The sequence below is a fragment of the Anser cygnoides genome, chromosome 1, assembly GCF_040182565.1.
Source record: "Anser cygnoides isolate HZ-2024a breed goose chromosome 1, Taihu_goose_T2T_genome, whole genome shotgun sequence".
Taxonomy (NCBI): Eukaryota; Metazoa; Chordata; class Aves; order Anseriformes; family Anatidae; genus Anser; species Anser cygnoides.
In genome coordinates, this window is record NC_089873.1 from 111,569,717 (window position 1) to 111,588,428 (window position 18,712).

Here is an 18,712-nt window from a genome sequence, read left to right on the forward strand (position 1 = left end):
TTATGACACTCAAGAGATTTTATGTCTTCAAGTGCCACACACAAGCATTGTAAATTAACCTAAAAGGGAGTTCCCATCTTCCAGATGTCTGTGTTCTAACAGGGAACATTAGAGAACATTTAAACATTTAAAGTTCCAATTATATTGACTCCAAATAAAATTATTAAATACGATTCCTTTCACATCAGAATACTTAGCAATAACCCTCTTAACAGACTGAGAAATAATATGTCAGTGTACTCACAAAAGCTTTGTACCCAATTTATTATGCAAGGTGTCAATATTAGGCCAAGGCCCAGTCAAAGCCCTCACAGGCCTCATATGTTCTGGAAAGGGAAGGTGGAAGAGCTCTTGTATGTCTTTAAAGTAGCATCTATTGGCAAAACACAAGCAAATCAGCTTCTCTCTGTACACGACTCCCTAAACTCTGCCACAGAACAGAACATACTGGCTGGGTATACATAGAAAAACAGAAAGAGACACAGTTCTGAGGGCTGCAAACGTAGAGAGGAAACAAACCCTGCAAACTCTTATCAGTAAGCACCGCTCCACTAGAATCAAACTTGTATGGACCAATAGATACCTAAAAGGATGGCATTCCATTAAATAATGTTTAAGAAAGGACAAATATTGCCAGGTGAAAAATCATTACATTTTTATACTTATGTTTTTCACATTTTAGACGTGTATGGGAATTATGGAATAATAAGACAAAACATGTTTGCAAATAAAATGTATTTTATATTGCTGTAGGTCCTTCCACTGGTTGCAGTAAGGTTTATGGCCTACAAGTCTTGTTCAAATAAAGAAGGAGAGATCAGAAATTTTTATTTCCAAAGTTGTAAGCAGAAAGTCATTTCACTCTTGAGTTGGACTGACATAAACCTTTGCTTTTGTGGGACTACTACAACATCTCTAGCACTTGCACTTTTTTCCTAAAATATTATGTTAGGTGCACAACTGTTTTTTTTAAAATTATCCAAAGGTTTTCTGACAGAAATGTTGGACTTATAGCATTAACTCCCCAACTAAGCTATTGCTCATGTCAGCATGAATGAGTCATGTGATACAGAAGACTGGGATCATACTTAGATAATTTCTTGTAAAGCATTATGCTAGTATATTTTTTGTAAAAACATATTTTCTCACTTAGAAATTCTGGGTTCTCTATCTTTGTTTTAATTCTTAGCATATCATTTCATTTCTGTTATTCATTCAATTTATTTAAAAACAGCAATCAAAACAACAAATGTTCATTTCAAAGCAGCAAATAGCTGCTGTAGTACTCAAAATCTGTACTCTTCTCAAACCACTGTGATTTGTGGCAATGTCTTCCCTGAACAAGAGAGACTTCTAAGTGGCCAAGATCTGAAGTTTCTTGTTAAAGTTTTGTGAGGTGGAGTTGGACTACGTAAAATATTTTTCCAGAGATTGAGGGTTGTTGGCAGATAGTAAGAGTACAGGAACAATGTTAATGAAAAATAAATTTTCTTAGCAATTGTGAGGAAAAAAATGCATAGTTGTCCATTAACTCTTATGTTACCAGAGTCAGGACAAAAAGAAAGGCAGTCATTATCACTTGACATTAACCAATAAACAGACAGCTGTTACTGAAAATAATCCAAGTCTAGAACAGAACAGAACAGAATATAGAACAGAATAGAACAGAATAGAACAGAACAGAACAGAACAGAACAGAACAGAATAGAAGGTGAGGCTGCACCAACACTAAATATAGTGGGAGAGTCACCACTTTTGACCAGCTGGCCGTGCTGCGTTTAATGCACCCCAAAATGCAGTTTGTCCTCCTGGCTGCCAGGGCACACTGCTGGCTCATGCTGAGCCTGCAATTGACCAGCACCCCCAGATCCCTTTCTGCTGAGCTGCTCCCTAGCCACTCCTTTCCCAGTTTTGTGTCCAACATTATTTCATCCCAGGTACAGAACCCATTTTCCTTTGTTGAACTTCAAGACATTGCTGATTGTCCAATTCTCCAAGGTATCTAGATCCCTTTGTAAGGTCTCTTATCCCTCCAGATATTTAACAGCACCTCCCAGTTTAGTATAAGCAAACTCACTAAGGATACATTCAACTCCTTCATCCATGTCATTGATAAAAATGTTGAACAGGACCAGCCCTAGAATCTCAGTTCTGTGGAACACCAGACTGGTTGTTAGGGGTTTAAAACTGATTTTACTTTGTTTTTAATATTTATCAAGGACTTGCTTTGGCAAAGCCTTCATTACTTCAACTGCTGTGGTATCAGGATATACAAAAGTGAATGAGGAGAAAAACAAACAAACAAATAATAATAATAAAACACAGAAATGATAAACTGTCATACTTCCTGATAATCATTTTTAAAGTAATCTCAGTACTAGTGCACACTAAAAATATCCAAATCCTATACATTTATTTCTCCACTAATCTCAGATTATTCTACTGTCAGTGTTTGAGTTGCACATTATTTCTAAATATTCCCAAAGTTGTGTGAAACAATGTCAGATTTAAATGTAGTTTTTCACATAGATGAATTGAAGCCATATTCTGTCTCACAAAGCAGTGTTCAAAACTATTCAAAAAACACTTGGTGTTCTGCATTGTAAAGGAGTATATTACTGACAATATTACAGGAATAACATTTAATACTTTATTCCACAGTATTTTCTAAGGTTTTAAAACAGTCTGTAGCACTAGAAGAGTCAAAATAACTCCCCAACATAACAGAACTCCTTTCATCCTTTAACTCACTGCACCTTTCCCTCTCCGATAGTCCTAAATATACAAACACTACTAGAGGATGCTGGACCTTGATTATACATGCTCAGCCTGACCTAGCAACTGACTGATTCCTTAGCTGCAGTGACTCTGATAATTTGAATTCAGAATTTTGCCACATGAAGGGAAGATATTAAAAGGGAATTAATACTTTTGATTTGTCCCAAAAAGATTATTTAGAGTGAGGAAAAAATTTACTAACTTGGAATGGCAGAACAAGTCCAACAATTTTTATTTTTTTATTTATTACTTTTATTTCTCTGAGATGTTAACAGAAAACAAATCATTCATTTAATGTGCAGGTTAATAACCTTTCACACTTCCATTAGACCTGAAAGCATTTTATTTTCTCATTTTTAAGGTCCATGTACCTTCACAAAATTAAAACATAGTAAAGGTCAATTCAGTCTCCTAAAGGCTTTGGGAAACCACAAACTTTCCAGAAAGAAAATATTTTCATAAAAGTTTTCAAATTTTAACATGCAGAATCCGATTGGTGTGGTTTGCTTTCCATTAATGGTTGGTACTTCTTAAAACCTGGGAACTATGGCCATAAACTAAAGACTGGTGCTGAGCTAATGACTTCACTGGATTTTGTGGTAATTCCAGTATCTCAGGCTGTACCTTAATGAAGTCATCCAGACAGGCCAAAGACGCATGGACATCCCTGCTGCTGGCACTTTTCTGGTTTTCAAATACTTCCCTTTGCAATGTTAATGATAAATTTTAACATAGATTTTGCAATTTAAAAATTGTATTATTTTCCATATGATTAAAGGCAAGAAATATAAATGTGAATGCTTATGTAGTGACTAGAAGAAATATAAGTTTATATAAGTCTTAAGTATTATTTGTATGATTTAAATGATCCAAAGTGTTCTCAGCTGCTTCTGAATAAAATCTTAATTTACTGCCTTAAATTTTTTTACCAGATATTTCTAACTTTCTATCAAAAATAGAGGTGAAAACTTCTTTTGCATACTGAGAACATGCATAAAAAAATTATGATATTTTTAACAGGAGCAAGCATTTATTAAAGTCTACCCTGGCTTTTGAAAGTAAGACAACTTCATACACAGGAAAGAGGTGTATATGATAAGTTGTTATTTCCGGGCTGTTTTGAAAACATTAAAAAAAGGGGGCTAAACCTATTTTACATGCCAATTTTAATTAACCTAATTTCCAGAAGAAATTTGACCACTGATGAAGCAAAGCATAACCTTCAGGAAAACTTTAAGTATCACACATTTAAAATTCTTTATGGCACAGTAATTTACTAATTTCAATACTTTATGAACTGCTTTTTTTGTCAAAAGCTTTTTACAGTTTGCACTGAACATTTTGAAGGCCTGTCTCAATTCTAATTGTAAAGTGTTAATATTGGCTTGAGCAAAATTAATAAAATAACTCTTACTCCCCAATCTTAATCTTCCAGCATATTCTGCCAAATGCTTAGAGGAGAATTTAAAAGTAATTCATGGTGGTCACAAACACTCAAGTAACTTCATATTCCATTGAAAACTTACCTATATTATATCACAAGATATATATATCACAAGATATTGTATCACATTTTCCTGACAGTAATATCCTAGTCAGATCACCATGAGTCTATTTCTAACTTGGCCATTTAACATTTTTCCATTTTACTAGCCTCCTTCTTTACCTAAGTAGATGGCTATCTACATTATTTGTAGAGTATTGATTTTCCTGATTTTTTTTTTTAAGTAGAAGCAGAATTCAGTAGTGCCTTTGATCACAGAACAGAATCATAGAATGGCTTGGGTTGAGAAGGACCTTAAAGACCATCTAGTTCCAACCTCACAAAGGAAAGCATAAATGGAAATGCTTGAGCGCAATCACTGTGATCTAGACAAACCATGGGGAAATTGAGAAAACGGCAGAGAAAATTAGTATTGAGTATGCAAAAGGATGTACCTTGGAAAAGCTGGCTGGCAAGTGGATAACAAACCGATCAGTGGCAGCCAAACATGGAGTAGTGTAGAGAGCTATGTGTGGAAGTGCAAAAGTAATGGCTGTGGATAGGAGGAGAGGTCCAGCTAGACCAGAGCAAGTCATTATCTATTAAAAAGAGATAGATAGACAATGGAGCAGTCAAGATGTTAACCTCTAACATGCAGGAAGTATAAAAAGAACATAAACACTCTTCTGAGTTTTCTGTGGTTTTGTTGTTGTTGTTTTGGAGGGCAGGGCAGCGAGTGGGGTGGGGGTCTTTGCTATTATTTTTTTCTCAGAAATTCTTGTATGAGGTTAGAAACAGAATGGACTAGAACAACTTTCTCACCAGGGAGATGCCTCTCTATCTCTCTCTCACTTATGATTTGCATCTTATATGCCAGCACACTACCAAAGGATATGCCACTGTTACCTCTTTTAAGTTTATTAGTAAAGTCTCTCAGCCTTCCTCCCCAACTTTTGCCTCCAGCATTTTTCCCTGCAGACCCTTTCCAGTGTTCTTGCTATATACAGAGGTTTCTAAATGAAAGATCAGCAGCTACGGGTAATCCTTCTGGACTAATAGACTTAGATAGATAGATAGATAGATAGATAGATAGATAGATAGATAGATAGAAAGATAGATAGATAATGTAGACATAAACATGTGTATGTGTGTGTACACGTGTACATATATATGTGTATATAACTATATACACTAAGATATATATATGTCTGTGTGTATGCTATATGCATCTGTACAGCAAAGAACACAGTCTAGCTGTCCCAGTTCAATATATTTCAAGCTTTGGGGTTGCAGAAGGTCTTTTAAAACTATGCCCAAGCACATTTGCCTTAGCATTTACCATTGCACTGCAAAGTTATATAGAATTTCTCAAAATTAATAAATAAGTTAAAATAAAGAACACTACAATTGCATACTTCATTATTAAAGAACTTATCCTACACAAGCACATTTGCTGTAAGTGCTCATGCATGTATGAATCTGATTTGAACATGAGAAAGAACAGGGTTTGATAAGTCATCTAAAAGCAGCTGTTTTCACTCAGTAGATATCTAGTATTTGTGTCTACATGCATTGATGACAATAGATGTCTCCTCCTTGTCCTTATGGAATTTACCAAGGTAGTACATCAAAAACAGTCAAAACCAATCTTATTGGATGTCTTATAAAATATATAGAACTATGAAATAGCCCTTTTTACTCTTCATGACATCAATTTTCAGTGAGCACAATTGACATTTTCTTCCACCTATTTCATGGTAGGCAGAAAATCTTTCAAAGAAAGGAAATGATTTTCATGAGTGAGTACAGGATCAGACTGGAGACCATAGTAACAACCCAAGTCATATGTTGAAGAAAACAGAAGGTGACACAGGAGCTAGTTGTTTTAACTACACATGCCTCAGGCCTTTAACACTACCTATAGGGAAATATTTAACAGCCATTGGCACTCTTAAAAGGGTTTTATTTAGCCAAGATGAGCCAATATTGCATAGTTTTTTTTCTGTTCAACTAAAAATTAAATTTACAGAATCCTGAAAATTGATTCTAAGAAAAGTAGCATATATAATTTCCTCTACTTCATTGCAAAATGGCAGTCACTTCGTTTCTCTTTTCCCCTCAATTTTCCTTTGTACTGTTGATCTCAGAAACCATCCTGTATTTATATATCTATGCTTATATTACCTTTATTTTCTTTTGTCCTTCTCAAACCACTTCCTAGTATGTAAACTTTCTAGGCTTGTAAATTCAGCTTTACATTATAGAGAAATTAGGCAGCATTTCTCTGGCAAACTAACCCAGTAATAGAATTTTGAGGCCCGAACTACAAACTACTGTTTTATTTTTATCCTGAAGTTCTTAGGTATTGCAAGGAAATATTCTCAGATAGGTAAAAGACAATAGGAAAATAAAAGTTCTTGGGTAAATAGTAATGGAAATACAAAATAACATTTTCTATATATTAGCCTTATCCATAGATAGCCTATTACTCTGCTTAAACATGATTTCATAGGCCATTATAATGGGCCATTATAACGTCACACAGGTCTATGCTGTCAGTGAAACTGTCTGCACTAAAAAAGGCTCTGCATCTAACCTCTGAGGAAATAAAAAAATGGGCATAAACACAACACCATAAGACTCATTTTTTGTTGTCATTATTGTTTCTTTCTAAAATGAATCAATACATTTGCCTTATTGTCATGCTGATTTTTTTTAGATTACCTCATTTTACCATCCCTGTTAATCTTTGTTATTGCACTATTTTTTTGGCTGCATCTGATTTTCTTTTAATTATTTTATTCTTTTTTTTTTTTTTTTTAAATTCAGTTGTGCACAGGCATTAAAAAAAAAAAAAGCTGCCAGTGTATTTATTAATTTATTTTACATTCTTGAAATACAGAACTATTTTAGTTTTCTCACACTAGAGACACACTGAATGAAAATTTACGACTGGTTTACTACAGAAGTAATAAGATACAAAAATTCAACATATGGTAGAAAATAAAGAGGTGTCCTCCAAACTTTCATATTTTAAATTTCAGTTAGTAATTCACCTGAGTTGCTAATTCACTGAGTGTTTTCATTTAGTATTAACTGCCGAGAACCATGTGAGACAAATTAAAAAATAAAATAGAGGAAGATATCTTTCACAATCATGTTAAGGAGATGCAAATCCAGATAGGTCACTTAAGTTGAAATGAAACATTATTAATCGAAAAGCATAAACTAAGAGGTGTTACACTGTCTAGTGTCTTTCTAGAATACTTTAAATTTCCCTCTGAGTAAATTCATGTAATTCTAGATCTCTCTTTTAAGATTAATTTTAAATCTTGATTACTCAGTATTCCAATTCATTTCCAGTCAGAATTTGGTAGAATTATTTATATATTATCAGATCAAAGTGATACATTTCATAGTTCAAAAGCTCTTCTCCAAATTCCTAAAAAGTTTTTTGCAAATAATAAAACAAAAAGTACATTTACAAAGAGTTAGGTATGGAAGTAATAACAACCTCTGAACGTACCAGAGCAGAATTCAGAGGCTGTATAAAAGTTGTACGAAGAAAGGGTAGATAAGAAACAGACTGCAGTTTAAAACCAAGAGTCTACTGGAAATATTATTTTAGATGTTGCTCAATGTCATGAGAAAAATCCTCTACTGGCTACTAATGCTGAGGTTATTAAAATTATGGTCTTCTATCTCTGTTCTCTGTTATATAGAGCTATAAAGATCATGGTCTGAGTTCCCTGCTAGTATAAAGAGCACAGCTGGATTTTTTTCAGTATTTTTTCATGCATATACTCTACAGAAGACTTCTAAAAAGAGCTGACAGGCAACCAGCATTTTCACCACACAGGAAATTCCATTATTGAAACACTTTGTTCTGATATCAAATCAAGACCAAAACTCAAAGTATCTTTTTGTTTTTCCACACAGCAAAACATGTACAGCTCTGTTTTTAAAAATGTCAACTGCTTGAAGTTTGCTTAGTGAAGAATGGTAATTATTTGTAACAAAAAAAAAAAATCACAGAAAAAATCTAGATCTATGTCCCGCATTTCCATTTACCCTTATGACTTCTCTGTACAAGTTAGGTTCCCTGAGTAAAGATCCTAGCCAAGAGGGCATTCACCTGCACCAGCCCATTCTAATAGGCACAAACATATATGGCTAGAAAAACATCCAAATTGACTCCAAAACCATTAAGCAAGTATGCACTTTAGCTCTGACATCAGATATTAAGTGCTACAGAACTGTCTTTCCTTTGTAACTGCATACTGCAAATACTAACGCAAAGAAGGTTTTGGAAAGGTGATGGCTATACTGGAATGACATCCATGACTTTACTAGTAAATAAATAAAACTGATTACAGAATTCATGGCAACTGCCACAATATAGTTAAACATATGTCTTTCTCAATAGAGAAATGACTGTATAAATCTCAGCATAAAATATGCATTAGCTGTACAAGAACCACTATTGCTCCCATGAATGTTATAAAGATTTATTTCGATTTCAGCAAAAGCTGACCAATGAGCAATGAATGAACCTAAGAAGTCTACAAAATACTTCATAAGTTATGCTTACCAGATGTAATGTGCTTCTGAGATGGACTTTTCCTATGGACCTCTCTTAACTGTAATATTCTTTATAATTCTCCTGTATTTTTATCTTTTAATTTTGTACAGATCTTACATATAAAACTAAAAAGATAACTCCTCTTTGCGTACAGTGTTTCAAAGAATTTGCACTCCCAGAATTGCAATAATTTATATTACAAGATATGGTAAAAATCATTTTACGGTAACTACAGCTGCAATGTGTTAGGCATAGATTTACACTATAAATTTTCCCAATCAGTTTGGCAAAGTTTTATCTCAGAGGTGTATAACTATTTCATCTATAATTTTCATTTTTTTTCCTTTCTAGTTTTGGTGTACTTAGTAATTTTCTAGATTATTCCATGAACATTCTTCATTGAAATAGTAGTGAAAGGCAAAGTGAGAATTTATTCCTATATGTTGTACATTCTTGCTATGATATAGAGAGGAGTTTGAAGGTAGATGACTTGTTTTGTATTTTACTATCCTACTTGTTCTTTTTAAATTTTTACATTTTTTTTACGTACATTTGGTCTTAAAATCTTATCCTGTTATTCAACACCTTCTCTTGCTTAAAAAGTGGTTTTGGGTGTAAAATCTTGTCCTTAACAAAAGCAGAATTTATAGCACTTGAGTGGGATGAGGACTCTGCTCTGGTGATTTTTTTATGATGATGATACCAGTGCCCCTTTCATTTTGCAATCCAGCTTTACAGCCTAGCTGATAGACATATATATTGTTCCTCTATCTTTGCCAACCGAGGGTCAGTCAGTCTATGAAATTTTCAGTTGTATACCTTCAGCTGAAACATCTAAGAGAAAGAGTGGCCAAGCCTGCAGAGTGATGGAGCTGCATGTGGAGACACCAGACACAGTTGCAGCAGGATCTTGAGCATCAGACCATTTCCAGAGCAGCTGGACAAAAGGAGTTATTTTCTGGGAGTTATTATCTTCCTTCTTCGGAGGAAGCAGAAACCATAGAGTGGACAAGTAAGGACACATCTCCCTGTAAACAGCCCCTACTGTGTATAACCATTTCACTATGTGATTTGAATCACAGATTTCTCTGGATAGGGACTGTTTCTTACCAGATATCTGAAAACAGCCTAACACAGTAGGACTCTAATCTTGTTTGGGGTCTCTAAGCAGAAACCTACTGCCAAAAAAAAATAGCTGATTATTAATCTTCCCCTGCATAATTTTAACTGGTTATGAGAATATGCAGTTTAGATTAACAAAACAAAGATCTTTTTGCACTGGGTTTATGAGGCAAAATTTTTTGGTATCAGTGTGGATACAGGGGTGGCTTCTGTGAGAAGGGTCCAGAAACTGCCCTACGTTAGATAAGAGTCAGATCCAGCCAGCTCCTAACAGGACCTGCTGCTGGCCAAATCTGAAACAATGAGCTGTGCTGCTTGCACCTTTGTGAGAGCAGATTTAAGCACAACAGCAGCTGGGAGAGAGGAGTGAGAAAATGTAGAGAGAAACAATTCTGCAGACACCAAGGTCAGTGAAGAGGGAGGGGAGGAGGTGCTCCAGGCCCCTGAATAGAAATTCACCGGCAGCCCATGGAGAGGAGTGCAAGGTGGAGCAGGAGGTCAGGTGGGAGCTGCCACCTTTGGGGACCCATGTTGGAGCAGTTTGCTCCTAACAGATGGACCCCATGGTATGGACCCATGTTGGAGAAGTACTTGAAGAGGTGCTGTCTGTGGGAAGCCCACACAGGATCAGTTTGGGAAGGATGGCATCCCGTGGAAGGGACCCCACATGGAGCAGGGGCAGAGAGTGACCATGAAGGAGTGGCGGAGATGAAGTCTTAGCAACTGACCGCAGCCCCCATTCCCTGTTCCCCTATGCCACTCAGGGGGAAGAGGTAGAAGAGGGTGGATGGGGAGGAAGGAGTTTTTAGTTTGCTTTTAGTTTCTCACTGTTCAAGTCAGTTAGTAATAAGAAATACATTATATTAATCTACCTACATTGAGTCTGTTTTGCCTGTGACAGTAATTGGTGAGTGATCTCCCTGTACTTATCTCTGTCCTTGAGCCCTTTTCATTGTATTTTCTCCCCCTTTCCTTTTGAGGAGGGGATTTGAGAGAGCAGTTGTGGGGGAGTATAACTGCCCATCAGGGTGAAACCACCACAATTCTCTTTTTAGTCTTTTGGTTTTGATTTGCACTCGTGTGCCTAAATAATTCAAAACATAAGTGCCTACTCTTATTTCTTACTGCAAATGACATCTGTTCCTTATGAATTCACTGAGTCGCATGCATGATATTTACTATGCCTGGATATTTTCCTTTGAAACATGCACTAACTAAAGATGAACTCTTATTCTGAAATTTGACAAAAGTTTTGATCAGTAACAAAGTTAAACCAAAAGGTCTGTGTTGGGCAAGATTTGAACTCACAGTTTGGAAAAAAAAAAAAAAAAAAAAAAAAACTTCATAATGAGTTTTTTGACTGGAAACATTTATCTAAACAGAGCAGAAGGAATATGAGGATACTGTACTGAAGTGTCAGAGCCAGTTCATCCAAGAATAAGGTAAAGCTGCTTTCACTCCATATTTTTCAGAGCATTCTTTATGTGTTGGTTCTGTTATCAGGTTTTCCAAGCCAAACATGCAAAAAGAAATCAAAATACACACTCACAAAACACAGCTCTTTCCCTCTCCCCCTAAAAATGTGTAGTTTTGATCCAATAACTTAGAAGTTATACATTACTTGTTCAGAACACAGAGAGACTACAATCATAAGAAAAGTTGCTGAAGAGCCTGCCACCAATGCAGAAAAAAGTTTCTTGCTCTGATAACATATAATCCAGGGTGGTCTATTGTTGCCAGCTTAAAGATTTGGATCTACAATTCAAAGCCATCATACAGGCCTTGATCTGCTGTGAAAACCCCAGAGCCCTTCAGCAGCACCCACAGTGGCTGCATTTATCCTCCTGCCCATGCTATATAAGGTCATTGGATGTCCCCAAGGGGATACTGTGAGGCAGCTGGCAGAGACATGCTGACACAGACAATGTTCTAAGACATCAAGGAGTTCAGGGGAAAACACATCCCACCAACAGAAGAGTTTCTGCCATCATGACAGCATGGGGCTGCAGCCAATGTGTGCAAAAGGAACTGACTTAAAATGAGGTTTCCTGTCAGTTATTTAAGATTGTCTCTCCATAGGACCTTACCTATTCCTGTGAAGACTTTGTTCCTCTCACATTGAAACACAACTGTGAATTGGTTTTAGTCAAAAGAGGTTCAGATGAACCCTGTGTGAGAAGAAGGTACTTCACAAGTCTAAAACTGACAAAAATGCTTTTTTATAATCTGAACTGGAAATAAATGCAACTGAAAGAATGAATCTCTTTTTATCTTCTTTTCCCTTCTCCCTTTCTAACTCCAATAACTGGAAGCAGAAAAAGGTCTCAACAGTAGGTGTCCACTGCCCTGGACCTCAGTACTCTGAGGACTCATTTCACTGAATGCTGACTTTATCCTCCCTCCACTTCTTCCACCGTTATCAAATGCAAGATTTTTTGTGTTTGATGTTTACACTGAAAAGTTACTGTCTATTTTTCTCTCATGCCCACACCAATTTCTCTTTTTTTTTCAGTGAAAAAGCCCTCAATAGAATATTTAAGATAACTTGGTTAATCCATATATCATAATATGACACTAGCATAAAGGTATTTATGCTAAACATCTTTCTTTTCTTCCTTACACATATCTGATTGCCATACCTAACTGTCCCTGTAGCCAGCTATCTAATTCAGTTTACCAGCAAGTGGTTCTGTGCACCTTCTCTGTCAACATTGTATGTTTTTCACAGATTCTTTTTGATGGGGAATATGGGAAATTGATGCATCATAAAGCTGGAAAAGCACATAACATCACATTCTATCAATAAACCTAGCCAACCTTCTCGGATTCCTTCTTTTTCCTCTGTTCATTTTCTTTGTAGACTTCAGTGCAGGGCTGCAGTGATTAGGCTTAAGAAAAAAAAAATGAGAGAGAAAGAAAAAGATGTTTTGCTCATTTAACCATTTTCTTTTTGCATTTCTTTGTAAAAAAAGATATATGAAGGTAAGTGAAGGTAAGAAAGTCTTTAGTCTTATTTTTGGTTAGTTAATACCAGAGTCCTGGAACATGTAAGCACAAAAGTGGCCCAGACAGAGCTAGTGAGAAGACTTGATGTTCATTAACTTAACACTGGAAATTAACTGTGCTTCACTATAGCGTTACCATATCTCTGTAAGAGGTATGGGAAGTAAATGAGCTGTGCTTTTTTAAAATGAACTATTTCAAGGATATTCTGATAAGCAACGATACTTAAATACTGAAAGTTAATCTTTTAAGAAAAGCATGGTACAAACTTCATTACAATGTAATATTAATGGACAACATTAAGGCTATCTCTGACAACTGCTTTACAACAAACCACACAAGAAACATCATTACCCCTTATACAATCAAATGGGAAATCTTGGGGGGAAATAAATATATAATGGAGACAGAGACACTAAAGTCTGGTGTGGCCTCAACCTCCAGATCTGAAGGACACTAACCCTTTCATTAAACCACACCACAGTAAGGAAAGTGATATGAGATACAAACCCGTGCAAGAGCAAATATTGTATTGCAAGAAAACTTGTGCTGATAAAAGCTCTTATACAGCTACGGTCACATCAGAACAGACAAAACAATTTTCATGAATGAGATATTTTAGAGTAATTTGAATTTAATGGGCCAGGGAACTAAGTTCTGCTGAACATTTTTTTTCCCCCCTTCAGTTTTACATTTGGGGCTGCAGTTAACTTTGAGAAAGGACAGAGAGAGTAGAAAGAAAACAGCACACTCACACCACTCAGTGTGCTGTCTGGCATGAGTGATGTAGAGGAGACTGGCAGTTTCTTAACGGCCAGTACCTGTATAAACTGTTGAGATGGTGTTTCAGTTCATATGTATTACATCTTGCTAGATTTGATTTGGCATAATGAAAATGAATTCATGCATATAATATTTTTGCTATTATATCAAGCAAAACTGAAAATTATGTTTGTGGAGTAGCTGCTGGAGAGTGGTAGAGCTCTCCCCTTGTCCATGCTATTTCCATTGGAAGCAAAGATGTTACATGTGGGCAAGAGGCAGAGTGAAATAGCAGGACTAGATATATTTTATTTATTTTTTTTTCACAACCATCAGCCAGAATATATGTCTGGATGCAGGATGAGCGCTCAGACACAACCACAAGATACCACAGTTTTAATTTAATGCTAGCATTCCTTGGGATGACCAAAGGAGGACAAGGCTCCTGTATAAACAGACGGCTTCTGGCTGGATTGTAACATAGGTGGTAAAAAAATTATATCTAACAGAAATAGAAAGAATTTGCTACTAACTTGTTTCTTGTAGGTCTTTGAAGATAACGTTTAAAGTCTATTTAAAAAAAAAATCTTGTATTTTCATGACAGTTTATAACAATTTGTATTCTTCACATTGGGGCTGAGTTAAAAACAGCAGACATAAAAGAACTTAATGGAAAGAAGGAAGGAAGGATGGAAGGAAGGAAGGAAGGAAGGAAGGAAGGAAGGAAGGAAGGAAGGAAGGAAGGAAGGAAGGAAGGCCAGAATTTACTGGTGTGAACTTTTCATAGGAGTTCCTGTTGTATTTTAGTTCTTACAGTTTTTTGTATATATGAAACCATGATGCTTAACACAAAAAATGGTAACATTTCACATCCATTTATCACATGAGGTAGTGGAGCTAGTTTCTTCAGCTATTTTCAAGATTCCCTTTCTACATTCTAAGGGAAAGTCAAGTCTTAATATTTGAATATTGAGGAGTGTTTGATAAGCCATGGTTCTTTAGAAGATAATATCCAATTCCATGGTTATTGCCTGCAGGAACAGTCATTTCTAGACAAGATATGCTTCCTGCCATCCAGTGCTATAAAAAAGTGCCTTTTTTATAGCACAGTACAAATTAGTAAATTTAAAATTATATTGCAGGAGGATTGTCAGTGACCATTGTTCTTTTCTGAGGCAAATATGTTTTTGTGGCCACCTTTAGTGAGGTAAACATATACATAAGAAGCTGAAATCTATTATCTGAATCGATGGCTTCAATATAAATAAACTGAATTAGGTAGTTGAATTTAACCAAAAGATTAGCAACATAAATAACATCACCTTCTAATATGATGGTGTGAAACAAGACTGAATTTTCTCATGATGCTTGCCTTTAAAAAATAAAATAAAAAATAATAAATAACAATATAACAGTATAGTTGCATGAACGCATGGCTTAAATAAGCCAAGTACTTATATGAAAAGTTAACATTCCATTTAATTTTGTAGTGTTAATGCCAACTTTAATAAAAATGCGTTTTCCACTAAAGCTGTGCTAAAGATATTTTTAATGAGAATTAACCAAAGCATCAGAGAGTAGCATTCCTTAAAAACAAGCACTTCCTTATCTGTTCTGTTTGGGAACATTTTTAGTTTTTAGTTTAATTATTCATATTTTTGCAATAATTTTCTATGGTACTTTGCCAAGTAGGTCAGTTTCATTACATGGTTCTTCACAGACTTTATGGTGAGTATTTAATTTACTTGGTCAGTGTTTAAGATTACTTTTTTTTGTTCCGTAATGAGGGACTATCCATTGAGTGACATTATCTCACAATGATTTCAGAAATACACACACAAAAGACATTCTCTGTGGCTTTTCAGATGACAACATTTCATGTAATAGCCAAGCTTCTCTTCTTCTCTGTGGGAGTAAGATAACAGGTACGATAGCAGAACACTCCTCTTTCACAGAAGACATATGCTTCCCTGTCTTGTGTTCATGAGAGGGATGAAAGTAATGACCAGAGATGGAGACCTTAGAGATATGCCTTGTTATCCAAAATGGCAATCTCTCTCTTCCACAGATAGGCATTACATGGATGTTTAGCTACTGCTGGCTAGCACATACTTTGCAGGTCCATATATTTTTATTTATCTATTTATTTATTTATTTTTGAGATGAAACGACAGAAGTACATCTTACAGGAAATCTTTGTTACTTCACAGAACTATCTGCTCTTATGTCAGTTAAACGGATCTCACCAGGCTTCTTTCTTTGTTCTCATTCTCACTTCCTGCATAGTCTCACTCATCTACTGTCTCTTTCATACAACTGACAGTCTTCATTACCACACTTCTCTGAATGGATTCATGTTGGCATCAGTTTTCATGGACCACCCATTACTATCTCATCAAGGCATATTGATTTGTTTTTGGAGTCCCACAGGCCACAAATGTCTAAGTGTTATTAGTTATTCTATTTCCAGAGAAGATGAAAAGTATAATTTTGTTGGCAGCCACCTGTCAGCTTAGAATTGTGAAAATTGCAAACATTTTTTTTGATTTTAAGAGCCCACATTTTAATGATAGCCTATTGCAAACTCCATTTTCCTTTACAGTTATTTATATGCCAATTTTCCACAATTTATTCTTTACTTGGCACTCTCTATTCCCACCACCTGTCATGGAGAACTCCATGTCACATAATATCATCATATAACTTCATTCCATGGGCACTTCCAGCTTTATATTTAATAGATTTATCTTTTCATTCTGTCTGCTTTTATGTTGTTGCAAGAAAGGTACTGTAGAAATGAGACATTATCCTTGAATAATTTTGCAATTTACTCAAGACCTGAATGTTACTGAAATATTAGTACAAACTCTTCTGAAAAAAATTTCAGTAGTATTAATAGTAAATATGAAAATAAATGCACTGCTTCAAGAAACAGGATAGCTACAAAAGATGAAGAGTTGTTCTAACATTTAGATATCCAACTTGTAATTTTTATGACAAGAGAGAAAAGTCTATCATCTAAATCAATCTGGTGGTGTAATGAAGTGACCAGTCTCATTCATTTCAAATTCATTAATTAGATGATATTTAGTAGTTAATTGCTAGTGCTTGGAGGTTTAATATTTTCAGTAATATTCACCAAGGGTGCTTCAAATACAGCTACTTTTATTTACTTATTTTCCCAGCAACCCTAATACTTCTAACTTTTGGAGAGAGTATAACACCGTATTTTCTCTGTTGGTGGGGAGGAAGGACGACCTAGAAAATCTCATTTACATGATACTGACATATCGAACATACTGTTTATTGATGCCATAAAACAGCTGGCATCTTGGATGTATTTGGCTTTTGTAATGGTGGAAAATAGTTATAGATTGCCCATCTAATTGTAGTCATAAGGTTGTTCGAAATTTCCAGCAGTTGATAGGACCTTCTTTTTGTGTAGCTAGTAGAAAGAGGCATGAGAATAAACTCCAGCCACAATGAAAAATGTATACAGAGAGCAGCAGATAAATGTAAGTTTGTTTATTGTGAGATGTCTGTGTTTGTTAAAATCATCACATTTTTAATCAAACTCTGAATTTATACAAGTATTTATAATAAATAAATAAATAAATAAAAAACTCTGGGAGATACGACTGCAAGACATATCTGCAAAATTATAAAGTAAGCAATTACATGCTTACTTATGGGGTGAAATCCAGCTGGCAACCAGTCACCAGTGGTGTTCCCCAGGGGTCGGTGTTGGGGCCCATCCTCTGTAATATCTTTATTGATGATTAGGATGAGGGAATTGAGTGCACCCTCAGTAAGTTTGCAAATGACAAGAAGTTGGGGGATAGTGTTGATCTGCTGGAGGGTAGGAAGGCTCTGCAGAGGGAGCTGGACAGGTTGGATCAATCAGCAGAGTACAATGGGATAAGGTTCAACATGGCTAAGTGCTGGGTCTTGCACTTTTATCACAACAACCCCACGCAGCAATACTGGCCTGGGGGAGAGTGGCTCAAAAGCTGTGTAGAGGAAAGGGATCTGGGGGTGCTGACTGATGCTTGCCTGAACATGAGCCAGCAGTGTGCCCAGGTAGCCAAGAAGGCCAACGGCATCCTGGCTTGTATCAGGAATAGTGTAACCAGCAGGAGCAGGGAGGTGATTGTCCTGCTGTACTCTGCTCTGTGAGGCCGCATCTCAAGGACTGTGTTCAGTTTTAGGCTCCTCAGTACAAGAAAGACATCGAGGCCCTGGAGTGTGTCCAGAGAAGGACTGTGAAGCTGGTGAAGGGTCTGGAACACAAGTCCTGTGAGGAGCAGCAGAAGGAACTGGGTTTGTTTAGTCTGGAGAAGAGGAGGTTCAGGGGAGACCTTATTGCTCTCTACAACTACCTGAAACGAAGTGGTGGGGAGCTGGGGGTCTGCCTCTTCTTGCAGATAAGGATAGGACAAGAGATGAGACAAGTGATAGGACAAGAGAGAATAGCCTCAACTTGCACCAAGGGAGGTTAAATTTGGAAATTAGGAGAAATTTATTCTCAGAAAGAGTGATCGGGCATTGGAACGGGTTGCCCAGGGAGGTGGTGGAGTCACTGTCACTGGGGGTGTTTAAGGTAAGGTTGGACTTGCTGCTTAGGGACATGATTGAGTGGGTGATGTTGGTGATAGGGGGATGGTTGGTCCAGATGATCTTGGAGGTCTTTTCCAACCTTAATGATTCTAATGACCTTAGTATTACAGGAAATACTCTCTACAGAAGAAAAATGGGAAGTAAAATCAAAGTAACAATTTGAAATACTGTCCATGGCCACATTTGACAAAAGCCATTATTAACTATGACAGAACTCTTGAATGGTAACAGCAGTTAAAATGGTAGTCTGTGTGACTGTCATGCAGTATCTAAGCTTTATCCGGGAAACACAGTAGAAAAACCTCATCTTTTGCACTGATGTTTTAACTATTTCCTGCTTTCAGGCTTTTAGCAAAAGTAATGAA